The 12,749-nt window shown below is 49.9% G+C and overlaps 1 protein-coding gene across 5 annotated transcripts in view; it reads left to right on the forward strand.

Annotated features, from left to right (window-relative positions):
- CDK5RAP2 (CDK5 regulatory subunit associated protein 2) overlaps window positions 1-12,749 on the forward strand; it is a 2,172,192-nt gene that overhangs the window by 176,433 nt on the left and 1,983,010 nt on the right. The window lies entirely within an intron of this gene.

The raw sequence follows: 12,749 nt of genomic DNA on the forward strand, positions 1-12,749 counted from the left end.
GTCTGTGTTTATCAAGATCGAATAATGCAAGCATATTCTATGACTAGATTGATATCCTCTAAGCAGATGATTTAACAGTGACCAAAGAATGTACTTTTAGTGGATTGGCCATAGAGCTCTTATTACAAACAAGATGGGGAGAATTTGGGAAAATGTTCAAGCAATCAATCATGTTTATTCGAATAATACACAATTATCCATGATACAGGTAAAAAATATCACATCAATCATCACAGCATTAACAGCCAAACAGTTTAAAATAATGTATACACTTCCTGGGTGGTTTCTTCTATGCAATGCTGTCCTTAAATAGGTAAACAGGGCCCAAGGAAATCGTGGGGAGTAAGCCTATAATAAGAACACGAAGGCTGGGCAACAACTTCTAAAACCAGGTTTGTTATTAATGGGTTTCACAGTATAACCACGACGATCAGCATAGACGGAACAAAAAAACCAAAGTGTAATCAGCTCTCTTTCGGGGATAAGTAAAACTGGCAGTACATTTTGTGACCATAATGCTTTTCGGTGGAAGCAGATGGGGCATTTATTTTCCCTGAATAAGTGTTGACCTGTTGTAACGGGGAATCAATCTGGCCCCATTATTGGCCGTTTTCAGTGTTTGAATTGACTAGGTGAGGTAAACCTTCGGATTGCACCATGAATGAATCCAGACTTGGAGTATCCATCAGAAAGTTTAGGCCAACTTCCAAGTAGACACTATAGTTGGAGGCTGACTGTGGGAGGTGTAAAACTGTAAAACATTTTTAATGAAGGTATTTTTGGCCACTTCTACTTCCTGTAAATTGGAGAAACCCCAGAGTGAGGCACCATATATTATTCTTCTAAAATGGTCCACCCACCAAGCGCTTGGTTGAAACAAGATAATTGTGATTGTATGTGACTGCCCCCACGTGGGTTAATTTTCAAAGCGTATGACCAGATGGTCAAAGATCTTAACCCGTGGGATTGGGTTAGTATTAGCGTACATCGTTGGGAACTTAATTCTTCTAGTGCTGGTTTGCCAAACCATTACTGCGGATTTGACAGCATTTACTTGCAGGTTGTGGGCATTCATAAAATCAGTATATGCCAATCAATCAAATAGTTTATTTCGGAACTCATTTGTTCCATAAAACAATACACAGCATAAAACATATCAGCGTCAAAACAATACATTTCTAGATTCACATGCGTCTTTACTTTGAAGGATTAAAGTACGATTTATGAGGCTTTGCAACTCATAGGGCATACGGACAATCGGCACTGTATCGTCGGCGTAAGCGAGTACAGGTAATTTTAGTGTTCCTGCTTTCGCCATGTCAGCTACTGTCAGAATGAAAGCGTCCTCTAACCCATTTATATAAAGGGAAAAACGGCAGTGGGGTCAGTACACAGTCCTGGCGGACACTAGTGTTGACCTCAAAACACTCGCTGAAAATGTTAAAACTGGCTAATCATGCTCTGTAGAAATGTTGATGCAACCTCATAATTCATTGTATTTACATTATACAATTGCCTGATTGGAAGCATGTTAAGACGAGACCCAATATATTGTCAGTGTTGTAGCGCTATTTCCTTTTCTCTGAGTGCAGGATTTTTTTGTGTGCACTTCTCCTAGGTCAGCAATCTTTTCTAGGATTTTGGGACATTGAATTCACTTTCGATAATAAATGGGTACGTTTGCAACACTAACAAAAGTGTACTTATTTGGTAGTACTTGCCAGTAAAGTCAGGGTGCTGCGTCCAGCATAAGGGTTCTAAGCAGTTCGCTGCCTAGGTCACATGTGCAAAAGGTCCTGGTCAGTGCCCTCACGATACTACACACTGTGGAGGTCTCTCTACAGAGACCTGTGTGGGATCTGCAGTCACATATTCGAATCCCTGCAAAGCTGGCTCCGGCCTCTACCTGATGTGAATAATGTGAGTACCATTGAGCCAGGTGTGAGCCAGGTGATATCCCTTACTGAAGTACTTAGTAGTGGGAAGAATCCGATAAGTTACTACTGTATTCCTAGCCATGGTCCCCTTTCATCCAGACATATGGAATGTGATCCCCAGAAGGGGATGTAACCAGAACATGTCACGCAGGATGATTTTTATGAATGAGAGCCAGCATGGTGCGTGTGAACATACCTCCCACATTGGCCCTTATACATGTTCCTGGTCCTAACCATGACTCCTTTTAAGTTTTCAAGACCATAGATTTTTGAGAGGGGACAGAGTAAGCAACTGTAGGAAATGGTAACAAATGACAAAACAGAGCTTTTTTTGTGTTTGTTGAAGTTGCCATGACAAGTGGGTCAGTTAAAGGGTTCCATGCCATTTCATCGCAGGATGTTTTTTTTTTGGGGGGGTTCCCTCAACCCCCCCATCACCTTTAATTTTGTATGTATTCCCAAACACCCACACCCCATATATATAATTTTCTAAACCCCCTAAAAAATTCGATGTGTTGTTTTCGTAAAAAAATTAGCAGTAAAAAAACCGGCGAAAAAACATCCCGCGATCAAAGGACGTTGTACCGTGTAGGTATGAGTATTAAGGGCCTAATTCACAGAAATGTTTTATAATGGCAAAACCCCATTGGCAAACGTTCTGTGAATCTGGGCCTAAGTGTTGTAGAGCATGATATTAACTGACAGTTAACACTGAATAGGTTTCAATCAAATCTCTTGCTGAGCATATATCACCGACAACTCTGTAACCCATCAGTTGATCATTCCCATGGATGACAAGCATATTTACTTGCTTCATAACATTGTTTTGACTGCTTGGCCTGCATACATATGTTATACAGAAACGTGTATGCTGAAAACAAGTCGGGGGAGAAAAATTATTGCAAAGATGTGTGTGGAAAATAGTAACTGCAAGACTTTGCACAGGGAATAAAGCCATATGATTCAAATGTAAACTTTATAGATCCTTTTTATTGAAGATATTTTTTTGACCAATAGGTGGGTTTTAACCAAACTTGACGGTTCTTGTTTTACAGATTGTGTCTAAAATGTCAGTCATTTTAGTTCTCCTTTCTAAATTAAAAAAAGGGTGATCCATACATTAGAAACACAATGTAAAAAAAGGTAAATTGTGAAAATGAAGCTAGTGCTTTAAAAATATCTGCATACCTACAATATTATTTCTGCCTCTTTTATGTATTTTTTCACTTATTTTGCCAAAAAAAATAATCTTTGCTTTATTGAACTATTTTCAGGATAACTAATTGGAGTTGACCATGTTCTGGGATTTATTTGACTGGTTAATGTTTATTGACTTGTAGAGTGCTCACTGCATACAAAATATGTTATTGGGGCTTTGGGCGATTCCAGCAGTGCTCGAGTGTCTTATTAGAAATGAGGCCGTTGAGTTTTGCCCTGATAAACATCTGGTTGGAGGCAGATCGTATGTTTTCTGTGAGGCTATTACAGATGAGGAAGTGATTGAAGCAAATGGTATGTCCCCTTTAATCTTGCCCTCCCCTACTCCCCCTCCACCTCTTTGGATTCTGGGACTTGTCGTTTTTTGTACTCCCATTTGAAATTTAGGAAAGCTGTAATTCACAGAATTCCAAGCAAAAGGAGAATTGGATGTCCTTTTTTTTTTTTTTTTAAACTTTGGTTTTATTAGCATTTTCTTAATATAACAAACGGGCTCTGTGCATGTTCAACGGATATACATTTGACTGGCCCAATGGCCCCTGCCCCTCCTCCCTTCCACCCCCCCCCCACCCCAATACAAACCCACCCCCCTAACAACTTCAAACTAGAACCATAATTTTGGGAGTCTTCTTGACTGTTCTTTTGTGTACGGAGCTTGGGAATACATGTGGACGTCGACTTCTTCTATGGCTGTAATTCGACCCCCGGGCCATGGGCGCCCATTCCATCTTTCGTTCCTCCCGACCCCATCCCCACCGGGCTCTGCCTGGGCCCCTACCCGGCTTCAGTGAACGTCCCATCCCCAGGTCTGCTGCACCCCATACCAGTTCTCTTGGAATGAGCCAGAGTCATTGTTCATCATTGCCGTTAGTTTGTCCATTAAGAACATATTCTTCACCTTTTTCAGCCAGTCCTCCTTTGAGGGGGTCTCCGGGCTCTTCCATTACTGCACCAGGGCCACGCTTCCCGCCCTCAACATTGTTTCCCACATTCTAGGGTACCTGTAAATATCCGTGGCCTCCGGGGGGAGACCCAACAACACCGTCAGAGGGTTCTGGGGGAGCAATTCCTCTGAGACTTCAGCAATCCAACCCCTAACCTTCTCCCAATACGCCTGTACTTTTGGGCAGTGCCACCACATGTGGCCCCTCGATCCGGCCTGGCCACAACCCCTTGGGCACTCGGACACTCCCGTGAACATTTTTGACAGCTTCACTGGGTCTCTATGCCACCCCTGCAAGATCTTGAAGTTGTGTTCCATGTCTGCTGTGAATAAATTCCCATGGAATGCTATTTTAAATATCCGTGACCAGGCGTCCTCCGAGATCACCTCTCCTGCCAAATCGTTCCAAAATGTGCGGAAACTCCGCCTCGCCACTAAGTTAACAGTGTTCAGGATTTTGTACATCCCGGACACCGCTCCCTTCCTAGAGGTCGCTGTGTCAAGAAGTTTCTCAAAGGGGGTTAGCTGTCTCTTCAAGTTCTGGCCCCATGATTGGTCGCAAAGGATGCCTTTCAGGCGGAGATATTCAAATATGGAGCGGGACCCCTCCCCGAGAGCGTCCCTCAGTTCCTCATATGGTAGGAATTCCCCTTCCCTGAACATCTGCCCCGCCCACTCCATTCCCGAGTCAGACCAGGCCTGTGCATTGCGGAACTCCCTACTTCCCAGTTTGAGGGGGTGACCCCAGAGTGAGGACATTGGGGACGGCCACGACGTTAGGTACGCAGTCTGGGGGCCCTCCTTCCAAATTGCCCAGAGAACTCCCAGTGTTTGGTGGGACTGAAGTCTGTTCAGGATGAACCTGCGTGGGGCTCACATGAGGTCTCGGACTTTAAGAGGGTGGGCGTCCATGTCCTCCAAGTAGGAACAGTAGGTTCCCATCCCCTCCCTCATGTGCTCCAGGAGGACGCGCAGTTGGGCGGCGCGGAAATAAAGTTGGAAATCTGGTAACCCAAACCCTCCTCCTTCTCTCGGTAGGGTCAGGACAGCCCTCGCGGTCCTCGGGTTCCTGCCCTGCCATATAAACTCTCGAACCGCGTTCTGTGGAGTCCTAAAGGTTTGGTCGTGGACGCTGGTTGGGAGAGCAGTGAAGAGATACAGTAAGCGCGGTAGTACATTCATCTTTACCGCTGTCATGCGGCCGTACCAGGACAGAATTATTGAGCCCCATCTCCTGAGGTCTGCGGTGATTCCTGCCATGACGGGGTCATAGTTGGTTGGGGTGAGTTTTGATAGATCCCTGGTGAGGAGGACACCCAGGTATCGGATGGAGACCTTCCCCACGGCTAGCCCGTTAAGCCTGTCAACGGAGTCTAAGCCTGGGTCCCGTGTTCTCATGGGGAGCAGAACTGATTTAGACGCGTTAATCTTCAACCCCGAGAAACGCCCAAATGCGCCCATCAGAGACAGGAGGGGGGGAGAGAGGAGCCGGGATCCACCAGGTAAGCCAAGATATCATCCGCGAACAGGGAAAGCTTGAATTCCACTTCACCCCTCCTAACCCCCCTGATATCCGGGTGTGATCTAACTGCTATGGCCAGGGGTTCCATTGTAAGGACATAGATCAGGGGGCACAGCGGGCATCCCTGTCTTGTGCCCCGTGAGAGGGGGAATGGGTCTGACAACCTACCGTTCACTTGTACCCTTGCCATCGGAGCTCTGTAAAGTGCAGCCACCCATCCCCTGATGTGTTTACTCCGAAGACCATTTTCTGGAGGAGGAGTTCCATGTATCTCCACTCGACCCTATCGAACGCCTTTTCCAAGTCCAGGGAGAGGACACTCGCGTCAAGGTCCGACTCCTGGGCATAGTGGAACAAGTCTATGGTTTTACAGATGTTGTCTGAGCCCTGTCTTCCCCTTATAAACCCTACCTGGTCCCCGTGGACCAGTTTCGGTAGTATCTCCTCCATCTGCCTCCCAATTACCTTGGCTAGAATCTTTACATCAATGTTCAACAGGGATATTGGGCGGTAGGAGGAGCACTCCGTGGGGTCCTTACCTTCCTTGGGCAACACTACAATTATGGCTTCCATCATAGAGTCCGGGAGAGTCCCCCCCCCCCTCTAGTACTGCATTGAATATCTTTGCTAAGTGCGGGGCTAGGGTCGAGCAAAGCCTTTTATAGAAGTAGACTGTGAAGCCATCCTCGCCTGGGGTAGTGCCCACGTTCATCCCGCTGATCACGTGTTCCTCCTCGGTCACCGGGCCCTCCAACCCCTCAACCACCTCCCCATTCAGGGCTGGTATTTGTATTGAGTTCAAGAACCCTTCTATCTCCATCTCACCCCCGTTATATTCTGATGAGTATAGTTTTTCATAGTATCGGCGGAAGGCCTCTCCTATGTGGGGAGTGTCATGGCCTATTGACCCCTCTTCGTTCTTCACTGCTTTCACCATTCTACTTCTCTGTACCTCCCTCAGTTTCCAGGCTAGAATCCTATCCGCCCTGTCCCCCTTTTCGTAATACTTTTGCTTAACCAGTTGAAGACTCTGTTTTGTTTTATGCAGGAGGAGATCTTTTAACTGGAGCCTTTAGTCAGCCAGGGTGGTGAGCTGATCACGGTCTAAGGGTTCTGCTGGGAGGCTCCCCGGCTGGAGTTGTGCTATTTTCTCCCTCAGGGATTTCTCCTGGGCGTCCCTCACTCTTTTTTTATTTTGGGCTCCCTTTTTGATGAGCACTCCCCTTAGGGTTGCCTTAAAGGCGTCCCATAGGGTGTGTGTGGGCCTACCTCCCATTGTCATTGAGCTTGAAGAATTCCGTTATGGCATCTAGCACCTCCTGTGCGTGGACCTCGTCCTTAAACAAGGAGTTGTTGCATTTCCATCGTCCCCTGCGGTCGCTTAACCATCCCCTTGCAATGGTGATTCGGACCAGGTCATGGTCCGACCAGGGGACGGGTCGACCCTTTGGCCAGTGACAAATGGGTGCAGGGTCTCATCCACTAAGATGTAATCTATTCTGGAAAATGACGAGTAGATGGCTGAGTAATATGTGAAAGAGGGGGCACCTGTCCTGGGGGTCGGGACCGTGTCCACCAGGCTTAGTTCTGAGTTAACCCTTTGGAAGATCCGTGCCATGGTCTCATCCGCTGCCCTGGAGATTTGGGGACCAGCGCGTTTCCTGTCCTGGGTTGGGTCCAGGACATGTTGAAATCTCCCCCCACCACTATCGTACCCTGGACAAAGAGCTTGAGTCTGTCCCCCACCTCTTCCCAGAATTGGGTTTGACCTTCATTTGGACCGTATACTACAGCAAGAGTAAGTGGTGAGCCCTGCAGGGACCCTCGTACCAGCAAGTAACGGCCCTCTGGGTCTTTCAATATGGCCTCTTTTTCGAAACAAACATTCCTTGCTAGAAGGATGGCTACCCCTCTTTTTTTGCCCTTGTGGGATGCGCAGAAAACCTCCCAATTCCCCCCCCCCCGCATCTTGGGCTCCTTCCCCCGTGCCCAGTGAGTCTCTTGTAAGAAGAGAAGGTCAAGGTTCACCCTCCTAAATTCCCTAAGGACCAGGGACCTCTTTGTGGGGGTGTTCAGGCCCCGTACATTGAGGGAACCCACTCCCAGGGCCGGCAGCCTTTCAGCCATTATTTAGAATCGCTCCTCTCTCCGTCGACATCCTCTCATTACCCTTTCTTGGGTGCTCCCTTAGTTTTGATTTATGCTCCCCCTTTCCTCCCTCCCCGCCCCCCTGGGTGGGTCTGAAACATTTCCCCAACTGCCCCCCAATCCCCGCCCGAAACTGAACCACCCCAACTTTGTGTGTCCCCCCTCCCCGGCGTCCAGCCAATTAGTTCTGCCATCGCTGTCTTTGGCCGAACCACCAGCCTGCCCACCTCGGCCAGGCCATCTGTATAAAGCTCTTCACTTTGAGCCTCCCCACCCCCCATGTCGCAACGTCCCCTCTATGGCCCCCTTATACTTGCTGTTCGTGGGGACGCTGTAAGTGGTAGAACTTCTGAGACATCACTCCACCATTTCAGAGCCAGACAGGGCGCCCCCATCCTCAATCCTCAGTCGTTCCGCTCTCCGTCCTTTGCTGGTGACGGAGTATTCATTTTTCTGAATTTACTCGCCCCTGTTTTCTTTCTCCTGTCTCCCGATGGGCCAGGGCCCCTTGGTCTGCCCATCTCCGGCCCCGATGGGCCCCTCTAGGGGTTCGGGTCCGCTACGTAATCTTGGATGGCTCCCCTTATGTCATCTTCTGTAATCAGAGTTGACCGTTGACCCATATATTCGAAGGCCAGGGAGAAGGGGTAGCCCCATCTGTAGCGCACCCCTTTTTCCTTGAGCAGTTGCGTTAGGGGGCGGCACATTCTACGTTTGGCCAATGTGTAGGCCGAGAGATCCTGGTAAATTGAGATCTGGGCGTTATTGTAAGTGATCTCCCGGGCCTTTCTGGCCTCCTCCAGCACTTTTCTTTTCCGAGTAATAGTGGAACCGGACCAAGATCGACCGGGGGCCCCCCGCTCTGCCCCCCGCCCTGTGCACCCTATCAAATGTGAGTTCAGTTGTCATCTCTTCCGCAAACAGGAGGGTGATGATATCTCTCACCGCTCGGGTGATGTCTCTCTCCGTTTCTCCTTCCGATTCGGGAACCCCAAAGATTCTGAGGATGTGCCTCCTTTCCCTATTTTCGAAGACGTCCATCTGCCTGGCCCGTTCCTCGTCCCTCTTCTCCATGCCGCTAGCCTCATGTCTATTTGTATTTCTTGGGACGCAGGTGAGGTTTGGTTGTTCTCTACCTGTAACAGTCTGTCCTGGACCTTATCCACCCTCTGGTCAATTTTTTCAAATTTCTGGGCGATGTCGGAGCGCATGTCCCTGATCTCCTGCAGGATTGAGGCAAAACCCTTTTCCATTGCCGCTGTGGAAGGTTCCGGGGCCTCCGACTGCGCCATTTCACTATTGAGGGTTGTAACTTTGTTGCTACTTGCGGCCTCCTGCAACCGAAATTCCTGCAAGGTTTTCCGCCAGTTCATCTGGTCACCCCCTGTCCCCTGCCGCCGAGACACTGCGGCCCCGGCGGGGGTCGATAAGCCCCTCACGGGTCAGCCGGTGATTTTCTTCCTGGGGTGCCCGGAGGGGGATCGTGATAGAGAGGGGGGGGGAACCGGGACCAGGCCCCTCCTCACCCAACCCTGGTGTGACCTTGCTGCTGCAGGGGGGTTCGCTGTTGGGCGGGCACACGCCCCACCGACACCAGGCAGGGGCCTCACACCCTGTCCAGAATCGCTGTGACAGTCGGGGGTTCTTGTCGGCCTCCTCGTGGAGGACTGCGTAGGCAGCTGAATCCGTTTGACCATGCCCAGAGGGCCCCTCCCCTGGGATAGGGGGGCAGGGCACCGTGGTCCTCGCCCTCTGCTTGATGGCTATCGTCCACACTTTCTTTTTATTTATTTTTATTTTATTTTTTTGGGGGGGGGGCTTGTCTCCGGGCGGGCACATGCCCCACCAACACCGTGTGGGGGGGCCTCGCACCCGGATTCCCCCCGGGGCTACCGGAGCCTCCTCAGTGACCCCCGTGCGGGAAGGAAAGTTCAGGTGTGGCCCTGGTCACTGGCCTCACGGGCGCTCCCTTCGTGTAAAGGGCCTGGCTGCGCCGCCTCGCCATCCCCACCTGGTGCCTTCTAATCCCTCTTTGGAAGTGGCCATTATGCTCACGGTCCCTCGCCTCTGCCCGCCCATCCGAAGAAAGCGGCTCCTTTGTTTTTGTGCCGGGATGCAGGCCCTGCTGCGGTATGGGAGGCTCCCGCCCTCCCGGATCGCCTTAACTTTTTCGGGCTGTCCAATGCCCAAAGACAACTCGATCTGATGAGTGGGGGCTACAGTCTCGGCGTGGTCTAGGGGAGGATCCCCCTGCAGGCCCTGGGAGATGCCGGGCCCCGGCTCCCCCGCCCCAGTCCTCAGACGCCAACCTCCAGTTAGCCTCGGTGCCCGCCGAGTCGGGCCTGCGGTTTGCTCCGGCCCTGGCGGCGGGGGGGATGTACGGGGGCCCACCCCTCGCTCCGGGACTGTCCTCCCGTTCCGCCAGGGGCCGCTCCTCCCGCAGGTATATGTGGCCGTTAGAGGGGCGGGAGCTGTTCGTTCTGCACCTCCTCGCCGCCTCGATGAGGCACCTCTCCCCTATTGGCGTCGCGGCCGCCGAGGCCTCGCTTCACTTTACCGCCCGTATGTCTCGGGGCCCGTTCTCGGGCTCAATGGGGTTCCCGGGGGTCGCTCTTTCGAGCGTGGGGTGCCCCGGGGGGTCACCACAGGAAATTGCCAAGTTGGGTCCACCTGGGGAGGTTTAGGGGGGCTCAATCCTCCGCAAAAGCCAGGCCTCGGCGGGAGCAGTACACTCAGGCAGCCATTGCCTGTGCGCCCCCTGGTGGTCTCCCTTGGATGTCCTTTTAATGCATGGCTGCTGGAAACCTGAGAGCTCTGGTAGTCTATCCTTGAGTTTGCAAGTGCTCCTGCCATCATTGAGTGGATTTCAGTGTATATATAGTGGCCATGTAGTTATGGTTAAGTTGTTTCCATAGAAAGAGCACTTTTTGGGCGGCTTATAACTCCGCTCCCCCTGGACGAATCTTCACCATCCTGCAAAAAAGGTATATGGGGCACTCTGAATTTTTCTGTAAAGTTTGGTGAGGATTCGTGCAGGGGGAGCGGAGTTATAGGGGGGGGTGTCCCAAAACGTCTTTTTTTCCGAAACCGCAGGACGAATTTTGACGAAATCTGTGGCAGGTACAGGTGCTTGGTACAGAAAGCGTGCTTTTGTACATTTTGTAACCATACATGCAGTATGTTTCTTTATAATTATGAAAAAGTAGGTCTGAAATAATTAGTGATATCTATGTTCGCTCCGCAGTCAAACATCCCTGTTTGGTCGACGAACAACAAACTGATTGGCTAAGGGGCTGCCGTCATGACCGCGTACACGCGACGTCTCTGCCCATTGGCTGATGTGAGACGTGTTCTGCGTCAGATAGTTTGGATGCGTCCGACATCTTGGATCCGCGGAAAGCAGAGCAACCACCAGCGTATACATGCTTTTTTCATAACCCTATTTTGCTGTATCACAGAGCATTGGGAAAGGTCCACACAGTAAGAAATGGGTGATCTATGCATTTGTTCTTCAGCCGTCATGATGTAATTTCTATGGACACCTTGTACGTACAGTAAATGTGGGGGTAATAATAACGACAGCACTTAAGTCCAAATATTGGGCAGGAAATTTGTAACACTTCACTCCATGTAGTGGACAGGAAATTTGTAACTCGTAAATGCACACGGGGATAGGTAGGCAACATTTAAAAGGACAACATGCCGTGAACGCGTTATTTTTCCCAATGGCTATTTTTATATTCATTAGCACGCCGCTATGGGTGGCACATGCTATGGTGGTAGTGGCCAGGGGCTACAGTGTTAACATATGGGTAATTAATGCACTTGTTCTGGAGGTCGGTCGTCATGATGTAATGTGTATGGACATCTTGTACGCACAGTACACTTATACCTACTTAAAGACGTATGTTCTATGGCCTCCTTTTACAAACAGAAAAGGAGGGGTCCAATAAGGCCAGTATTTCAGCCCGTGCACTGCACGGGGAAGTTGTTACATTTGTAAGGACACGTGTGGTGTTAGGGAACATTGAAATTGCCTACATGCTGTGAATACATTACTGTTTCCAATGGCTATTATTATATTCATTAATACACTCCCATGTTTGGCACATGCTACGGTGGTTGTGGCCAGGGCCTAGAGTCTTGGATGCATGGCCGTCGGCCGTCGGCCTTACTTAGAAGACTGTGGCCCTGGCCACAACCACCGCCACATCTGCCACCCATGCACACACCCGTAGTGAGTTTTTGTGTTGCATTTTCATTGGCAAGTTGTGGGGAGTGCGTGCAGTGTTGGATGAGATTCTGCACTCTTGGGTGCAGGGCCGAAGGCCTTGCACCCAATAGTACACTTAAACCTTCTTTATGACATATGTCCTGTGGCCTCCTTGTACGCGTAGGAAATGAGGGGTCCAATAAGCCCAGTATTTCAGCCTATGCAGTGCACAGGGGAGTTGTTAGATGGGTAAGGACACGCGTGGTGTTAGGTAACATTAAAATTGACAATATGCCATGAATGCATTATTTTTTCTAATGGTTATCATTATATTCATTAGTACTCCGCCATGGGTGGCACATGCTACGGTTTTTGTGGCCAGGGCCTAGACTCTTGGATGCATGGCCGCCGGCCGAAGGCCTTACTTAGAAGACTGTGGCCCTGGCCACAACCACCGCCACATCTGCCACCCATGCACACACCCGTAGTGAGTTTTTATTGGCAAGTTGTGGGGAGTGCGTGCCGAAGGCCATGCAACCAAGAACAAAGTAGTAAGTACTAGACTTGAAAGACACTGCACACCCATCCCATGTAAGATCTACAGACATACACCTAGGAAGGAAGCCTCTGGGTAGAGGTACTGACGGATAACACACCTATAGAATAACCCCCACTACCACACATCACCGAGGTGGTTGTGGGGAGACCCTGCAGTCTTGGGTGCATGGCTAAAGCCCATGCATGCAAGACTGAAGTCGTAAGCAATGG

Source organism: Ambystoma mexicanum, chromosome 8 (genome assembly GCF_040938575.1).
Source record: "Ambystoma mexicanum isolate Mex_15411 chromosome 8, UKY_AmexF1_1, whole genome shotgun sequence".
NCBI classification, from domain to species: domain Eukaryota; kingdom Metazoa; phylum Chordata; class Amphibia; order Caudata; family Ambystomatidae; genus Ambystoma; species Ambystoma mexicanum.